This window comes from Acomys minous (assembly GCF_964271855.1).
Source record: "Acomys minous genome assembly, chromosome: 13".
NCBI classification, from domain to species: domain Eukaryota; kingdom Metazoa; phylum Chordata; class Mammalia; order Rodentia; family Muridae; genus Acomys; species Acomys minous.
In genome coordinates this window covers 62,282,278-62,300,106 of record NC_140495.1, presented here as the reverse complement: position 1 = coordinate 62,300,106, position 17,829 = coordinate 62,282,278, and the positions used below count along the sequence as shown (strand labels likewise).

Sequence of the window (17,829 nt, the reverse complement as noted above, 5' to 3'; positions counted from 1 at the left end):
GTCCAGGACAGCCAAGTCTACATAGAGAAACTCTGTCTCGAAAAACCAAAACCAAACCAAACCAAAACAAAACAAAAAGATGCCGTTGATCCCCACAAATTTACTTTTCCCTTCATTTGGAATGGAATAGGGCAGAGCAGGGGATTTTGAGTTATGTATCCTAGACTAGCTTTGAACTCACGATGCTCCTGCCTCTAACTTTCAAGTGCTAAGGTTACAGGCATGACCCCATACTAGACCCATGTTGGGATTTTTCTTTCTTTTATTCATTTGTTTTTGCATATGTGTGTGTGTGCATGTGTGTTTGGTGTATTTCACGTGTGTATGGATGTTCTGTGTATGTGTATACATGTGCATGCATACATGTGTGTGTGCATGTGTATGTGTGATTGTGTGTGTGTGTGTGTGTGTGTGTGTGTGTGTGTGTGTGTGTGTGTATAGACTAGAGGTTGACATCAGAAGTCTGCCTTGATCACCCTCCTAACTTTTTAAGGTAAGGTTTTCTTACTGAGCTCTCAGCTCACTGACAGGCTAGTCTAACTAGCTTGCTTGCTCTGGGGAAACCCCTGTCTCTGTTTCCCAAGTTCTTTAATGACAGGTGAACCAGTATGCCCACCTGGCACTTCTGTGGGCTCTGAGACTCCAAGCTCCAGTCCTCACGTTTGTGGGGTGAGCATCTTCACCACTGAGCATCTCCTCCGCCTCTTTACTGGATTTTTTTTTTTTAAACAGTAGAAGCTTATTTCTTTTATCTCAATAGAAGCTTTGAAGTTGGGCCACAAGGTTTTCATACTGCTTTGACTGAGAGGTAGGAAGTCTCTAATTGCTCTCCTTGAATCTGGTCTGGCCTCGATTACTTCCTGGGCTCAAGAGAATGCAGCGCAAATTAAGCCCCGTGCTGTTTGAACGGCCTCAGAACCGGCTTAGCATCTTCAGGCAGGCTTCACTCTGAGGGAAGCCACCCGCTCCGGAGGACAGCTAGCTCGGAGACTACTTTGTCAGAGAGGACACACAGAGAACTGTTCCAGGCCGCAGCCGGCTGGCCGCTCTGCCAGATAAGGCTCTCCCAGCTAGCCAGCCCTAGGTGATGACAAATGCCCAGTCGAGCCCTCCCTGGACCTCTGCTCCATAAAATCACCAGACAACAAAATTGCTGTTTTTTTTACCTTGCTAAGTTCGAGTGGGGGATCATCTGTTATGTAGCAACAGTAGCTACAGCAATCGCTCTGAACACAGCAAGCGTAGTCTCTCAGCTCTACATTGGTGACTCTCATGATCTATCACCCACCGTTTCTCATGTTTTCAATACAACGTAACCTAACTATGTGTGGTTATTTTTATGGTGAGTGGGATGTTGCATCTATACACTCAGAGATATAACTTGATGCCTCAGATATTGTCCACTTCTGTCAGAGAAGATCTACACTTATGGCTCTAGGCTCCTGTAGTACCCACGAAACAAGATCTCCTGCTTCCGTTTTAGGGGTTAAATGGAACCAATTCTTTCTGGCTTACCTTTATCTTGTAGGGCACAGCCTTTTTTGGAGTCCTTGCTCAGGGGAGAGGCCCAGCACTAACTTCCACTTTGGTAAGCCGGAGTTCTGCCAGAAGAGCATTCTGCTCCACGGGCAGTGGGCTGACCCCTCCTAAATGTAAGAACGTGCTGGCGTTGGTGGAGGGCTCAAACACCAATCCTGCTGCCTAAGTCAGTCAGGGGCCCCAAATTCTTCATTATCTTGTTAGCTCCCTGGTGAAAGTCCTGGTTAAAAGTATGTGTATAATAATCCATCTTATCTATTTTTATCTTATTGCGTGTGTATGTTGCACGCACGTGAGCATGCAGTTGGATGCACTGATGCGTGCTCACGCAGAGGTCAGAGCATGCCATCGGTTTTCTTTCTCGGTCACATGGAGACAGGGTTTCTCACAGAGCCTTACTGGGTTTGGTAGGCTGGCCAGCCAGCCAGCCAGCACGCTCTTGGGATCTGCCAGGCCGACTCTGTTCCTGATGCTGGGGTTATAGGCCATGAAGCCATGCCCACCTTTTTACATGGCTCTGAGTAGACGCACCCAGGTATCACACCAGGCAAGTGTCTTAGCCACTGAGCCTTCTCTCCAGCCCCTCACCTATCTCTGTAAGCAGAAATTGATCTAGTTGAATTCCCACCTCAGATTTGGGGCTACCCTTAAAAGCTTCACTGTGTTACTGGCTTTGCCTCTGCCCTGAGTTACCCCAGACTGCTTTGCTTTTGGCTTTTAGGTTCTGCTTTGTATTGCCTATGTCTTTGTCATTGAATGCCTCTCACTGCTGGTGAGTGTGAGGGTTCATTTTCTTTGTCGCCTAGACTGGGTTTGGAATGTTCTAGGTGACATACTTCTGGGTGTGCCTATGAGAGTGGTTTAGCTGAGGAAGGAAGGCTCACCCTGAGCGGTGGCACCATCCTGTGAGCTGGTGTTCTAGACTGACTGAAAAGGAAAGCATGCAGAAGCGAGCTGAGCACCAGCAATCATCTCTCTCTGCTTCCTGATTGTGGACACAGTGTGATCAGTCCCCTCACGTCCCTGCTGCTGTGCCTCCCTGCTGCGATGGGCTGTCTCTTGTGATGACGGTGCGAGGAGAGCAGATGAGTGATGTGCTAGAGTGTCAGTCAGAGCATATCTGTGTGTGTGTGTGTGTGTGTGTGTGTGTGTGTGTGTGTGTGTGTGTATAGGGGTGTCCACATGTACACCAGTGTATTTGTGTGTGAAAGCATATGTGGGCATACATACACATGTTTGTGTGCAAGTGCATGCGTACACATGTACGTGACTATACAGGTGCATGTGTATGCGTGTACATTTGTGTGTACAGGTGCATATGTGTATGCATGGGTGCTTGTGTGTGGAGACACTGAAGACAACCTTGGTGCTATTTCTCAGGAATCATCCGCCTTGGTCTGTCTTTTTTGCATATATATGGTGTGTTTGTATGTGTGTGTACATGTGTGCATACAGTACACATATGGGCATATACACAGAAATCTGCAGTTGGTGTGTTTGTCTTCTTTGATGGTTCTCCACTTTGCTTATTGAGGCAGAGGCCTCTTGCTTAAGTTGGAGTTCACCAGTTCCAGCTAGCCTAGCCAGCCTGCCCTAGGGAACCCCCTGTCTCTGCTTTCTACATGCTGGGATTAGAGGGGACCTATCCATCCGCCTGACTTTTGTATAGGTTCTGGGGTCAGACCTCTGGCCTCACACACACTGTAAGAGCTCTAACCACTGGGCAACTTTCCCAGTGTCCACCTAATATTGCGAGGCTCGCCAACTGGCCTGGCGCTCACCAATTCAACTAGGCTGGTTGACCAGTGAGCCCTAGGACCCCCCCTGTCTTTGACTCCCCAGTGACTGGGATTACAAGCAGGGATCACCGCATCTAGCATTAACAATTATTATTATTATTTTTAATGAAGGCAGTCTGTTCTCAACATGTGGGTCGCAAACCCCCCTTAGGCAAACCTCTACCTCCAAAAATATTTACATTATGGTTCATAACAGTGACAAAATTACAGTTGTGAAGTGGAAGTAAAAATAATTTTATGGTTGGGGGTCAGGACAACATGAAGAACCATGTGAAAGGGTCCCAGCATTAGGAAGGTTGAGAACCACTTGACGTAGTTACATTTTTTTGCCTACGTGTATGTGCACCACACGGATGTCTGGTACCCCTGGAAGCCAGAGCCTCTGCAACTGGAGTTATGGATGGTTGTGAGCACCCTGAGGATGCTTGGAATTGAACCAGGGTCCTCTGCAAGAACAACAAGTATTCTTAACCATAAAGCCATCTCTTCATTCCCTAAAAAAAAAAAAAAAAGTTAAAAAATTAAATTAAGCTGTGGAGCCCAAACTCTGCTCCTCACACTTGCACACAAGCACTGTACCAACAGACTCCTCTCCCTAGCCTGTCAGAGCATCTTCACTCTGACCTCAATCCTGAGTCCAGATCGTTGTCAAATCCACGGGCCTGGATGAAGAAGGTGTTATTGCATGCACTTGCCCTGTCTTAGGGACCCTGTGGTGGTGCTGGCTGCTGGCTGGCTGCTCAGTGAACACAACTGACGAGATCATCCCCCTATGGCCTCTGTGGCCCGAGAGTCTGCGGACAGTGTTAATTACCAACCTGACAGAATCCAGAATCGCCGTGGAAACGGGCCTGTAGGTGTGCTTAGAGGAGTATCTTGATTGCATTAGCTGAGGTGGGATGCCCTGCCCACTGTGGGTGGCATCATTCCCTTGTTGTCATCCCAGCCTGTATGACTGGAAAAAGGGAACTGAGAGGCCACATGCGTTCACTACTCTGCTCTTCTGAGTGCGGGTGCAATGTGGCCAGCTGCTTCAAGCTCCTTGCTGCCTCAGTTTCCCCTCCATGACAGACTGTGTTTTGAACCGTGAGTTAAAACAAATCCTTCCTTCCTCAACTTGCTTTTTTTTTTTTTTAAAGATTTATTTATTATTATGTATACAGTGCTCTGCCTGCATGTACACCTGCAGGCCAGAGGAGGGTATCAGATCACATTATAGATGGTTGTGAGCCACCATGTGGTTGCTGGGAATTGAACTCATGACCTCTGGAAGAGCAGTCAGTGCTCTTAACTGCTAAGCCATCTCTCCAGCCCTCCTCAACTTGCTTTATTCAGGACAGTTCATCACACAGCAACAGGAAAAGAAAGTAAGCCCCAGGCCCAGGGCAGCTAGCTGTATCTGAGTTCCCTTCGAGCTTTGCCCTACAGTAGCCCAGCAGCTCCGGCCAACTCTACGCTGCTGCACCCTCTTTGTTTCTGAGACCCCACCCTGTCTCCTGGCCAAGGAGACTCAAGAACTCTTGGCACAGACAGATGCTCCCCGCTGCCCAGCGGAGATGACCACTTCATGGAGTGCAGAGAGAGGAAGGCGGAGGAGAGTAAAAAGAAAGGTCCTCTTTCAGGCTTAAGATGCTGTGGAGTAGCAGAGGCAGCAGCCTGCCAGGAGCTGAGTCACCGGCAAGGGACAGGGCACTACAGGTGCACTCAGGCCAGCAGACAATAGGCGCCTGTTGCAAATTACCCCACACCCCAGACTGACCGCTGGGTTCAGGCAGAGACTGCTTACTCGCCCCCCCTCACACCCCCACCCCCACCCCCGGCCAGGGGAGCATGGGGGTTGAGGAGATGGAAAAAGAGGGCCTGAGCTGGAAGCCATCATCTCTTTTCCTTCACTGAGCCTGGCTCAGTGCACACTGAGACCATGTGATTTCATGGCTGGGGAGACAGACGCGTAGAACCCAAGACCCGGGCAGCCTCTAATGTAGCTCTTCCTCATCATCCCAACTGTTCCTGCTGCCAGCCTGCTGCTCTGTGGCATTGGGGGAAAGGACACATCTTTTCTGAGCCTCATTTGATCTCTCTTTCATGAACCCTTCACCTGTACACTCTCATTAATAATCTTCTCTGGCCTTGGCTAGGAGCCATCACGACTCAAATTTTATAGGTAAAGAAACTGAGATGTGGCTGATCCAACAACCAGTGTCACAGCTCAGGCTTCGAAGGCAACCTCTGCTCCGTGAGATTGTTAAGGTAGATGGGGACCCAGGATCCAGCTTACTTTCTGGGGCTTTAGCAAAGACAGTAGGGATAGGATGCAGGAAACGTCTTGGTGGGGCCAGGGACGGGCAGGCCGGGAGGTGACTGTGACTGGGGCTGCAGGCTGAGATCCCTTCGGGGAACTGAGGTGGGGCTGGGAGGCCTGGGCACCAGGCTGTCCAGGCATGGCTGTGCCTGTTGTTGGTTCTCAGAATTCAGGCAAGTTCTATAGATGTTCTTAAGGGTTCATCTGTGTAATCTATACGATGGGAGTGAAAGCACCAACCTTGTGGGCTGTCAAGCACTAATGCGTCATCTGTGGAGTGGTTTTCATGGACTACTTGGCCCTCCACCCTCATGGGACTCTGTACTGAAGCCTCACTTCTTGCGTCTCTTCATTTGCTTCCGGTGCCGGGGTCTCTGGTGTCGGTCCTCCTCAGAGTTCCCACTCTGCGGGCTCAACTCCTTTTCTCACTTCCTTCGTGGGATCGCAACACAGCTTGTATGCCCTAACAGTTCTGCCAGGTGACCCCAGCCCCGGTTCCACCAAGCTCTTTTTCTGCCTTACTTTAGCCAGAATTTAGTTTCTGAGTTCAAGGCCCTGATCCAGCCGAACTCAGCATCCAACCCCCACTGAACTTTCTTCTATGTCTGGAGCCCAGAAAGTTCCAGCCTATGCCTGCAATTTAGGCAAAGAGGTGGATAAGACAAGGCAGCAGAGATACTCCCCGCCCCACCCCCATCCACCCCACCCCCTCCCCATCCTTGATGGCCCACCCTCTCTCTCCTCTGGCTCAATGTCTACTGGGTTTTAGACCTGCAAGGGTTTACCCTCTGTGTCGACGTCTCAATAATGCCTCAGATGAGTCCGTGCTGTTTGCATGCTGACCCTGTTTAGAGTCTGCCCAGAGGGGGAGATGGTAAGGGACCAGTCCTTTTTAGGCCTTCAGCATTAAGCACTTGCTAAAGAACCTGTTAGATGTAAGGGAAACAGGATTTGATGGGCTGTCCTCTTCCAAGAGCCAGGAGCCCTTGCAACAGTGACTTCGTTTAAGTAGGCCGGCCAAAAGGCCTTATTCTGGGGCTCAGGGTACCCAGAAGAAGGAATCCTCCTGCCTGCCATATCAAGGGAGGAAACCACAGAGCCACAAGGCTAGGACCTACTGCCCTAATTCAGCTGTCTGTGGACCGGCCCTGCCACAGCCCAGAGCCGCAATTCACAATGAGCATTGGCGCCATTGTTATTCGTTTTATTGCCCTGGGTTTCTTGTGTTAGGAGATTTTCTCTGTGAACTCACACTGACAGCCCTAGTTTAAGGATGGGGGGCGGGGGGACGGGATGGGACAACTGAGTAGAGGCTTAAGTCAAGGGCCCTGAAACCTAATCTCTTCAAATACTATGTTGTGTATATTGGGGTTTCTCAGGCAAATGTTTCTAACTCCCCATGATATTTCTGGGAAGAGGTTGAAGGTAAGCCCAGGAAATCAGTGTTCTCAGTAACACATGCCACTACTGTCATAGCTGAGGTGCAGGCAGTCCCCAGGGATGACTCCAAGTGTGCAGAGGCTGTGGAGCGAGCACTGGGTGCCTCTAGCTTGCTTACTGCTCCAGCACCCTCTCGGGGCCACCCGGAGTGGAGGGGCGCAGGCAGGACAGAGCCTCTCAGCCGTGTCCGTTCACAAGGAACACTAGGTAGCTGTAGCCTTTCCCTGGAGGCACAGCAATGGTATGGTTGGCAGACAGTGTCCCCCACTGAGGCATGGTCCCCAAGGAGCCTGTTGGCCTCAGCCTTGTGAATCTCCAAAATGTGTCCTTGATGGAGAAAAATTATAGTGAGCTCTCTGACCTGAGTTCAGACTCCCCAAAGTCATGTTTAAAAAAGCCAAGCATGGTGGAGTGGTGTGTGTGTGTGTGTGTGTGTGTGTGTGTGTGTGTGTGTGTGTGTGTATAGACAAGTGGATTCTTGAAGCTCGTTAACCAGCCAGTCTAGCTGAACAGTCGATCTTTCTGGTAAGTGAGAGAGCCTATCTCCAAAATAAATGTGGCTAGCTATTGAGGAAAGCTATCCAGTGTCGACCTGGATGCCCACACACACATGCACTCACTCACACACACATCACCATACATTTACACACAACCCCCATCACACACACACACATACACACACACACACACACACACACACACACACACACACACATATGCCATCAAAAGAAGCAATATAAGTAGAGTGGGGGGCAGTCAGGGGAAGGTTAGTACCTGGGTCCCAGGAAAAGGGCACCTCTCAGGCCAGCTGGCTCCTGCACTAGGGCCACCCAAGCCCACAGAGTGGGTCTGGCTCTCATTAGCTTCTGGGCCTTGAGGAAACCAAGACTTGAGGCCAGCCAGCGGCCTTGTGGTTTTGGAAAGAAGAGGCCCAATCCCCCAGTTCCAAGGATCTCAGTATTAACAAGCTTGTAAGGGTGTGTACACATACCACCACACACAACACACACCATGCAAGTGCACAAAGGTACACACACACACACATACACACACACACACACACACACACACACACACACACACACACACACCCTGTGCTCAGGATTTCAGGCCTATGGGAGGATTCTGAGCTCAGGGGCTTCTCAGAGAATCAGAGCCAGGGAGGTAGGAAGGGCCTTGTCTCAGGTGGCCTGCCCCTGGATGATGGCAGCTTCTCCCTGTTCTGTCCCTCCTCCATTAAGCTGTTTAACACCGGAACAAAGGAGGCCATTGGCTCTGACCTGAGGGTCAAGGGGTCCCTCTTTTCCACCTGCCACAGAGGAGGTTCCTGAGCTCTGAGGAGGTGAGCCCCCTCCCCCGCTCCATGCAGTCACAACCTTCACACTCCTGAAAAATACCTGTATCTTGCCAAAGCTAAGGTTCTTGTTGGGTGGCCAATCAGGAATAGATCAGGCCTGGCCTCCTCAGAACTAAAGGTGCCTCCAGCCATGGTTTTTCTGGGGCTGGCTTCCATAGCCGTGGTTGTAACTCAGGCTTGAGACAGGCTGGGGGGCTAGAGTCCCTGAACCAAGAAGTAAGAACAGCTGGGCCTTTGGATCTTGGGTACAGCTTGGTCACCTGTAGGGGGTAAGCTGTGTTGGCCTAGGGACAGGTCATCCCATCCTGGCTTTTCTTTCCCCTCCTGTGCTTTGAAACATAAATTACTACCAGCTACAACCAGCTTTGTAATCTGCAAAGTTGGGGCTGTGATCTGTATACCGCTGTATACCCAGGATATGCCAGCACACAGCCAGGTACAAAGCAGGTGCTTGGCAGGCACCGAGTATGCAAATGGGCTACTTCTGTTTCTAAATCCTCTCTTGTTAATTGTTAGTGGGTTTTCTCTTTTCTTAGGTTTTGGGCCTAGGTGAGGCCAGCATCCCTAAGCACAATTTAGGTGTCCTGGGGATAAGCACAATGGCCTCTCAGCATGCAAACCACCAAATAACCCCTGAGGTGAGATTTGAAGCTCATCACCTTCACTGGACCTCAAAGAAAATGAGGCCTGAGGCCACCCAGCAGGGGGCTTGCCTAACTGATGACAGACTTCCTTCAAGGGGTCTAGAAAGGCCACAGGGATCAGTGGGTCTCCCTGGTGTGTGGTCATTACAGTTGACCCCTTGCCCTGAGCCCTCAGCCACTGCCGCTCAGCTAACCGTATGCTTTGGTCTCCTCCAGAGCAGAGAGCTCCAAGAACCCTGGGCCATTCTGTGCTGCTGTTGAGATGTCAGCTGCCTGGCTGAGAATGGGACACCCCTGATTGTCACAGAGATGGGCCCTGGGCAGCCATCTACAATTTAGGTGAGCTGGGCGTTGCAGGTCCAGAATCCACACTGCCTCCCTCAAAAATGGCTGACTCCGTTCTGGGTTGCCAGCAGGACTGGCCAAGGGTCATCGTAGAGTAAGGAGCTGAGGGTGTGTGGAGAAATATCCCAGACTCTACGCTGAGCGGGAGGCAGCTTCGGGTTTAAGAGTTCAGCCTTTGGCCCACACTCTTAAGGGTTTCGACTCCAGGCTGACTTTCATCAGCTGAGACTTCAGGGGAGTTATTTCAGGCCTCCGTGCCTGGGCCCCATCCTCTGTGAAGTAAGAGAACAGCCCTACCCCAGAGAGCTGTCTTGAGAATTAGATGAGATATGCCACGTAAAACAGTCAGAATAGTGCCTGGCACACAGTAAACCCTCAGAGGTCGTTAGACGTTATTGCTGGGGGCTGACCAGCGGATGGGAAACTGAAGCTTGCCCTAAAAGGCTTTAATTGACTGTTGACATTCTGTTTCCTTCGCTCGTCTCTGAGTCTCCCAGGCCCTTTATCTCTCATGCCTGGCACATCTCAGGGACTCAAAAGCACGTGTTGAAAGCATGAACCAATGAATGAGTCAAGTATGGAGAGGGTGCACCAGGAGAAACTTCTAGAAAGAAGCAGTGCTTAGAGGAGAGCTCTGTAGAAAGGAAAGAATGGTTGGATTGAAGCTCGGAGGCCTCTCTAGGCGTGTGTCAACCAGGGCTGCGGAGAGGCCCCTGCGGAGGACGCTGTACCAGGCCTGAGGTGGGCTCAGGGTGGGAGAAGACAGGAATGGGCCACGCCCACTGGTCTGTCATGAAAATCACCTCAGAGGAGAGCCATGGGGGCGGGGGTGAAGACTGATGATGGGAAAGGGGTCAAGGCCCTGCGGCTCGTGGACCATTTATGGAGACCAGTGTTCAATTGTTACTGGGAGAAAAGCCAACCTCTTTCCACAGGCCCCTTTGCCAGTGGGGAGAAAAACGCTGGAGATAAGAGGATTTTAAACAATTAAGCTGTCCTCCAGGAGCTTAAAAGAAAAAAAAAAATCCCAAGCTTTCTCTCTCTCCCCCTCCCTTCTTTTTTCTCCTTTCCCTTTGCCCCGCCCCACTGCCTTTTCTTTTTCATATAGAACTCAGTCACCCCCTTCCTTCCGTCCCTCCCCCCTTCCTTCCTCCTTTCCTTCCTTTTGAGTTTTACCTTTCTGAACTACCTGCCCTTCAAATTAAATGGGAGGGTGTGGGGGTGTAAAGACAGGAAAGTGCCCCCCCCCCATTAAGGTGTTGTCCTAGGCCGGCAACTGAGACTCTACGGAAGTTTTTAGTGATTTACTGGTCGTAAGATCATCCTGCCGGATCTTCTTCCTCAGAGTCCAAATGACACAGTCTTTGGAGATGCAGGCTGGGGTGGGCATGGCCTGACCTCAGGGAGTGCAAGTATCAGGGTGTGATATGGTTTGTTTTCAGGAGCCCCAGGCTTCAGGAGCCCCAGCCCTTCCTCAGGGAGCCCCAGTCTGAGGTAGGAAGTAGACAAATGCATCGCAGGTGTTGATATTGTTTAACTATTGGAATTGATGGATGTGTGTGTGTGTGTGTGTGTGTGTGTGTGTGTGTATGTGTGTGTGTGTGTGTGTGTGTGTGTGTGTACAACGGACCCTGGAATCTGTATCCACAGGGATGAGAACATATCCCCAGGCGATGTTTCATTAACAGGGAGGGTCACTGGGATCCAGTTTTCCCATGAAATACAGCTGAGTCTAAGCTGTAGAAGCAAAGTGTTGGAGGAGGCCTGCCAAATGGCTCTCTGGAATCTGGTGGGTGACCATCTTCCTTGGGTAAAGGGCACTCAAGCCACCATGTTTACTAGAGACCAGCAGATGACAAACTGAGTCTCCCACAGCCCAGGGCCTGTGTATGGAGGGGAAGTGGGAAGAGGTCCGGACCCAGGACTTTTCAGCCGGGAGTCAGGGCTGGCCAGGTGAGAGGATCTGAGAGAACACGGGCTTCCTGTCACCCACACCCAGATGACACTCATCGTTTCTAATATGGAAGCTACCTCTCAGACTCTGTTGAGAAAATGGTGGTGGTCATGGGATGTGTTGGGGGAGGGGGTGTTTCAGCAGCTTCTTGGACACTCCCTCAACCCCAGCACACACTCACAGTACTGGCCAGTAGCAAATGTGCATGAATTGTTTGTGGAAGCTGGCATGGCTTACAGGAAGATGGTTCCAGGAACACGAGCAAAGCTGGTTGTGACGTCTCCATGACAAGAGGGTCGTCTCTGGGAAGCAGATAGGGAGCTTAGGTTGCCAAGAGGCGTTTGCAAACATTGACAACTGAGAAGACCCTGGTAGCAGAGAAGGAGAAACTGAGGCACCGAGAGCCAGTGAAGGAGGGAGAATTCGCCTAAGGCTGCACAGCACCGAGCATGCCTAGCCCCTGCAAGATCTGTAGAAGTTTATTCTCCATCCCAGCAGATACTTGTAAGCGTGAGAGGGTGTCTACAGGCCTAGAGTCTGCAGTCCAGGCCCTGGAAGGAGTCCCAAGCCCAGCCTTGTCCAGGCCCCCAACCCTCTGGTCAGCAAAAGCAACCCACATGGGATGGCCCCCAGACTTGCAGGCGACATTCACTCATCACTCCATTAGCTGCTCTCCCGCTGACAGTCCCCAGGCGGCTCTCATTCGGGCCAGTGAAAGCGTCCAGGACGATGAGTCTTCAGGGACTCTGAGCTCCCCTCACACCAATTTAACCAGAGCCCAGTGAGGTGAGCAGATGAACTCTCAGGGAAACCATGGCCAGCCACCACCAAGCAATTGCCACAGAGGCATGATGGGAGAGTCTAAAGTTGGACGGGGTCCTCACGGGGACTACCCGTCCAGAAGAGAAAGCAAAATGCAGGGGAAAGGGGGAAATGATATAAATCAAAATGCCTGAAATGAATATGGATCAGAACATACTTTATGCAAACGTATGTAAATAGACATGTAAATCTACCCATCATGAGGGGGGGGGTGGGCAGATGTGAAAGTTATGGCTCCAGAAAGTCTTCACAATGAAGCCCTCTGTTCTACCGAATCATTTCCAAAGGTCCCCACATATATCCTTGGATAGAGTACAGGTCTTTCTGCAGTTCCAGAGACCCAGCCCTGACACTCTATCTCCCTCTTCTTGTTGCCTCTGCTGGCCAGACCCTGAGTAGAACTGGAACAGGGAATAACCCAGATGCCAGCCTCCCACAGGGTCCTGTCTACCTGTTCTGCCCCCTTAAATGCCCCCACCTCCTGACCACTATTGTCCTTCACACATCTGCTGCCGCCCAGCCCCCATACCCACAGCCTCTGCCCTAGCTCAGCCTGCCCCCATGAGGGTCTGTCCATTGGAAAGCCTGCCTTCCCCATAGACCCCTGGCTGTTCCCAGCACCGCCCAGGCCACAGATGCTCAATAACAGATGCCTTATGAAATAAGTGGATGACTAAACACTCATTCAACGGCACAGATGTTTCCCTCTGGAGACCAACAGTACTCTGTCCCCACTTCCTGCTCGCCATTCTCACAGCTGTCAGGGGTTAGAAGTGAGAGTTCCCGCTCCGTGTCCTCAGCTAGCCCGAACTGACTGCAGGCAGAGTACGGCTTGGTCTTCTCTGTGGTCCTAGCACCTGCTAATGGAAAGCTCCAGGATGTGGACTGACTGGGGTGGATGCACACCACCCACTTCTGTCCCCTCCGTGGACTGTGGGGACGCAGACAGTGGTGGTCCCCAGGGCCTGGCACATATAGCAGGCAGGCCCAGGGAGGGAAGGTGTCGAGTGGGAGGATGGTGGCTGATGCTGGACTCCAAAGGGCTTGACTCCTAGACAAAGGACAGAAGGACTGAAGTGGGGAAATCATTGTCTGCTGTGGGGCACTCCTTTCCTCATCCAGGTAGCTCGGCTCACTCACATTTGTGTTCAGACTTGAGCTCTTTGCCAGACTGCCCAGCCTCAGCCCCTTCCCGGGCTTGCTTGCTTCTTCCAGGACCAGACGTTGGAGAGCTCTGGGTGGAGTACTTCCTGCCTTTTTTTTTTTCCCACAGATGGAAGGTCAAGTACAACTTAGGAGGCCACTTGATCCGGAGCTTTCTACAACCTCAGTGTTTGAATCTGTAAAATGGGAGACTCCGTGAGGTTCCATAGTCAGTCCTAGAGTGGAGCTGGCTGCTTGGTCCGTTATCTGTGCACAGGGCGTCCCTTCCCCCTCCCTGCCCCTCGCTACCCTCCCTGTTGTCCCACGGGGATGTCATCAGCAGTTTCCAGGAGCATTGCCCTGTTTTTTTGCCATTCCCCAAACAAAGGAGAAGTCCTGTGTCCTGGTCTTGGCTCTGTAGAACGCCTTCGCTTACGGGAGGGAAGAATCAGGACCATGACGCCGGAAAAGGAAGTGATTTGGGAGAGTATTGAAATGGAAGATACGCAAGAAGGAACCGAGTTCAGGATGAAACGAGAGGGCGCCAAGTTAAACAAGAGAAAGGACTTCCCAGGACCAGAGAGACTGGGCCGGGGGGAGGGGGGAAACCCAATGCTCTGGTGACTGAAACTTGGGGCCACATTGGCTGTGGGAGGTTATTTGAGCTCATCTTCTCTTTGGAGGTTTTCAAAGCGTTCACCTGGTTGGGTGACCATGACATCCAGACCACAACCTAGGCACCAAGCACTGTCAACTCCCTTTCGTATGAGAGAAAACAAAGTTCTTTTTTTCTCTTTTGAGACAAGGTCCTGATATGTAGGAGAAAACAGTTCTAACCAATCATAGGACCGGACAAAGGTTGCCTAGCAGAGTTGGTGGGGGTGGGGCCTGGAGCCAGGTTTAAAATGTTTTCCCCTCACTCAGCTTTGGTTTGGCTGGTTGGCGTGCTTTACTTATTTATTTAGCGTTATTGGGGTGGGGCCCGAAGTCTCCCCATATAGTGTCTGCAGAGGTTTTTTTTTTTAAAGATTTATTTATTTATTATGTATACAGTGCTCTGCTAGAAGAGGGCCTGCATTACATTATAGATGGTTATGAGCCACCATGTGGTTGCTGAGAATTGAACTCAGGACCTCTGGAGGAGCAGTCGGTGCTCTTACCCTTTGCAGAGTTTTATGCTAATATCTTTGCTCTGTCAAGGAAGATATGGGAGGTGGTGGATTCTGTGGAACTCTGTGTGGCCCGCATCTGTCTCTGCAGCAGTGTGGAGGTCCACGGGGCACCTTCCCTCCCAGGCAGAAGGGTGCTATGGATAGGCAGAAGGGGGCTGGGCCCAAATTGTGCCTGGGCTTCCTTCCATCAGATGTAGAAGCCTCCTTGACCCCATCTGGGCGGCCACTCTTTCTCAGTATGGTCGGATTCCTCTTTAGTCTCCCCCAACCAGGCCCATCTCTGCCTTACTCCAAGCCCGCAAACAACATGTTGTTGACAATACTCAGGGGCCCAAACACTTGATAAGATGGTCCCCACCACAGCAGACATCCTGACAGCAGGCAGTGCTCTGCGCTGTGATGGCGGATGCTTTGAATACATCATCCTGTCAAACAAGTTTATTATTCTTTCACTCAAGATAAACTACAGCCGCCAACGAGGGGCTGTATAAATTCCAGGCTTAGAAGTGGAGCAGGCCCCCTCCCTGTTGAACACACACACACACACACACACACACACACACACACACACACACACACAAATCCTAGTGAGAACACTCCCCCTCCCACCCCCACCGACACACACAAACACATACCACCAAGTCCTGGCTCCTCGTGGGTCTCTGGAGGGCTCAGTAGCTCTATCTCACGGGGTGGTCCCAGGAGCAGCTGCAGACACCAAAGAACCCAGGGCTTGGGCCTACTCTTGGGCGGGTTGCCTGCCTGGCTGGGTCTGAGCTGACTTCCTCCCGGTCCAGGGACGGTCCCTCCACAGGAGCCAGATAGCCTCCCCAGGGTCAAGCCTGGCCTCTTGACTCTTTGGACTTTTGTCTGCTCTGGCTGTAACCCTCGTGGGTGGCCAGAGCAGCCATAGGTCACGCCAGGCTTGTGGGGACAAGGCCAGCTTTCAGACTCAAGCTTGGATAGCCAGTGCTTAGGGAATCTGACCCCATGGAGCCTTCAAAAACAGTCAGCAGGTTGGAAAAGTGGTTTAGTGGCTACAATGCCTGCTGGGCATGTGCAAGGACCTGCATTTGAGCTCCAGAACCCACTTGAAAAATCCAGTCATGGTGGCACGTGCTTGTAGCTTCAGCACTGAGATGGTAGAGGCAGGCGGATGGCTGGGGACACTAGCCAGCTAGCCTAGCTGAATTGGTGTGTTCCAGGTGACAGTAAGATACCACATCTTAAAAGATGTGGGTAGAAGGCATCCTAGGGAATAACACCCAAAGATGTCCTCTGCCCGTCACATAGGTGCTCACACAAACACACATGCAGCTGCCAACTCCCCCCAAATGAATATGCACACACCCTACAATCGACATCTGGGGGGGGGGTGCGGCAGGCGGCAAGAGCTTCATGTATCCCACATCTACTCCGAGAGCAGAATCCTTGCATCCAGAATCCAAATGTGGTTCTTAGCCGTGGGAATCACACGGGCTTTACTTCGGTCTTGCCTTGTGGCACCGCAAGGCTTAAAATCATCAATACAACAAAAAGCTGGGGACTGCAACTGACAAACCCCAGGGTGACAGGAGAAAGAAATGGAGGTAACCTGACTTGGGCTTGGGAGACCTGAACTGCACCCCCCTCCCCAATCTTTTCTTTCCTTATCCATTAGATAGGGTGGGAGACTTCTCTCCTGTGGACAGTCACGGGGCCTGGAGAAAGTCTGGCCCATCACTCCTCCTGCTCTGTCAAAGGCCTTTACCATCACCCCTTGCCCAAGTTTGTTTGTGCTACCATCTCTGAGTAAGAGAATACCATGGCCTCGGCTCCTAAGATAGTGACGGGCCCTCAATATATACTATTGGTTGGATGAAAATAAGGCATTAAAAACTGTGACAGATACACAGTAGCTGCCAATACACATATTTGTTGTTGTCACTCATGTTTTCACGTATACATATGTAGACCAACACGAAGGGCTGGTGAGATGGAGCAACAGATTAAAACGCTTGCAGGCAACCTCCTCGAGCTCTGGGCTGAGGGCACATTTTACAGACTGTTGGCCCACCTGTCTCTGAACCTGGTTTCCTGCCCCACCAACCAGAAGGGCCCACACCTGGTGTGTGTTCTGCTCTCTGAAAGGGGAGCCCATGAGCCAGAGCTGCTGTTTTTGCGGTTCTCCACTTGCAAGCAGGCCGACCCAAGGCCAGATGCCCAAGTGACGTCACAATTTAGGGATCTCATGTCATCCTGACCCAGCAGAAGGGTGGTCACCTGCAACATGTTGTGGGTACAAGGACAGCCACCTCATTAATGAGGGAGAGACTTATTGAGAGCTCCTCACAGGTACAATGACACCCCTAGATGTCTCCCTCCCCAAGCCCCGCTGTCCCTACTTCCTCCTACCACGTTTGCTGACCAAGGTTGATGGAGCTTGCTGCCCCAGAGAGAGCTTGCTCATCTTCTGGTCTAGCAAGCAGGGCAGTCAGTCCTCTTGCCTTGCTGGGTCCTTGGATTCTGCCCACTTGGAGACCAGCCTATACTGAAGTCAGATTTGGCAACATCTGCTTCTTGTCCCAGGCAAGGGCCCCTGGAGATCCTGGAGTACCTCATAAGTGTCCAGGGCTGTGGAGACTGGCACCAGTGTCCCAGCCCGGCTCCTTCCCTCAGTGGGAACTCAGATTACACAAATAAACAAACAGATCAATGAATAACCTATCTATGCTTTACTCCTCTCCCCTGGCCCCCTCCCCCCTACCTCCTGCCAGCCTCTAGCCTCAGACCACATCTGTCCTTCCCCAGGGTGAGAAAAGGCAGGAGATGGGTAAGCAAGCACTAAGGAAGACACATGTGGGCACTGACTGCATGTCAACCAATGGTTCCGTCCCCAGGGAGCTGGGGGGTGGGATGGATGATGGGAGGGGTGGTCAGGGACACTGCACAGGGAACAGAATTGGCTCCAAGTTTGTGTAGGAGTAGGGCATGGCTTGGAGGAGGGCTTCTAGGAGAAGGTGATGCTGGCATGAGGGTCTAAAAGCTAAACCTGAATTTATCAGTTGACCACAGAGACAGGCAACGGGACAGTTGGGACAGCTCGTGCAAAGGCATGGAGGTGCAACATAGTCTGGGGTATGCTGGGCCTGGACCAGCTGATCCAGGGTAGCCGGAGTGACACAAAGAGAAGTAGATGAAACAGAACAGCCTGGAAAACCTACTGAGCCGAGGCATTTCCGGAAGCTGCTGCTTTCCCTTTAAGCAGGGACAGAGTGTGACCAGACTCAACATTTAGCAAGGTGACTGATAGAGAGATAGGAGGCCTTTGCA

The 17,829-nt window shown here is 51.4% G+C and overlaps 1 long non-coding RNA gene across 1 annotated transcript; it reads right to left on the bottom strand.

The window, feature by feature from the left end:
- Nucleotides 1–12,391: 12,391 nt before the first annotated feature.
- LOC311580569 lies at nt 12,392–15,314 on the bottom strand. Its single transcript, XR_014773511.1, has 3 exons — nt 15,153–15,314; nt 13,343–13,542; nt 12,392–13,253 (listed from the first exon to the last, which is right to left on the bottom strand). It is a non-coding gene; the product is annotated as an uncharacterized lncRNA (long non-coding RNA).
- Nucleotides 15,315–17,829: the final 2,515 nt, after the last annotated feature.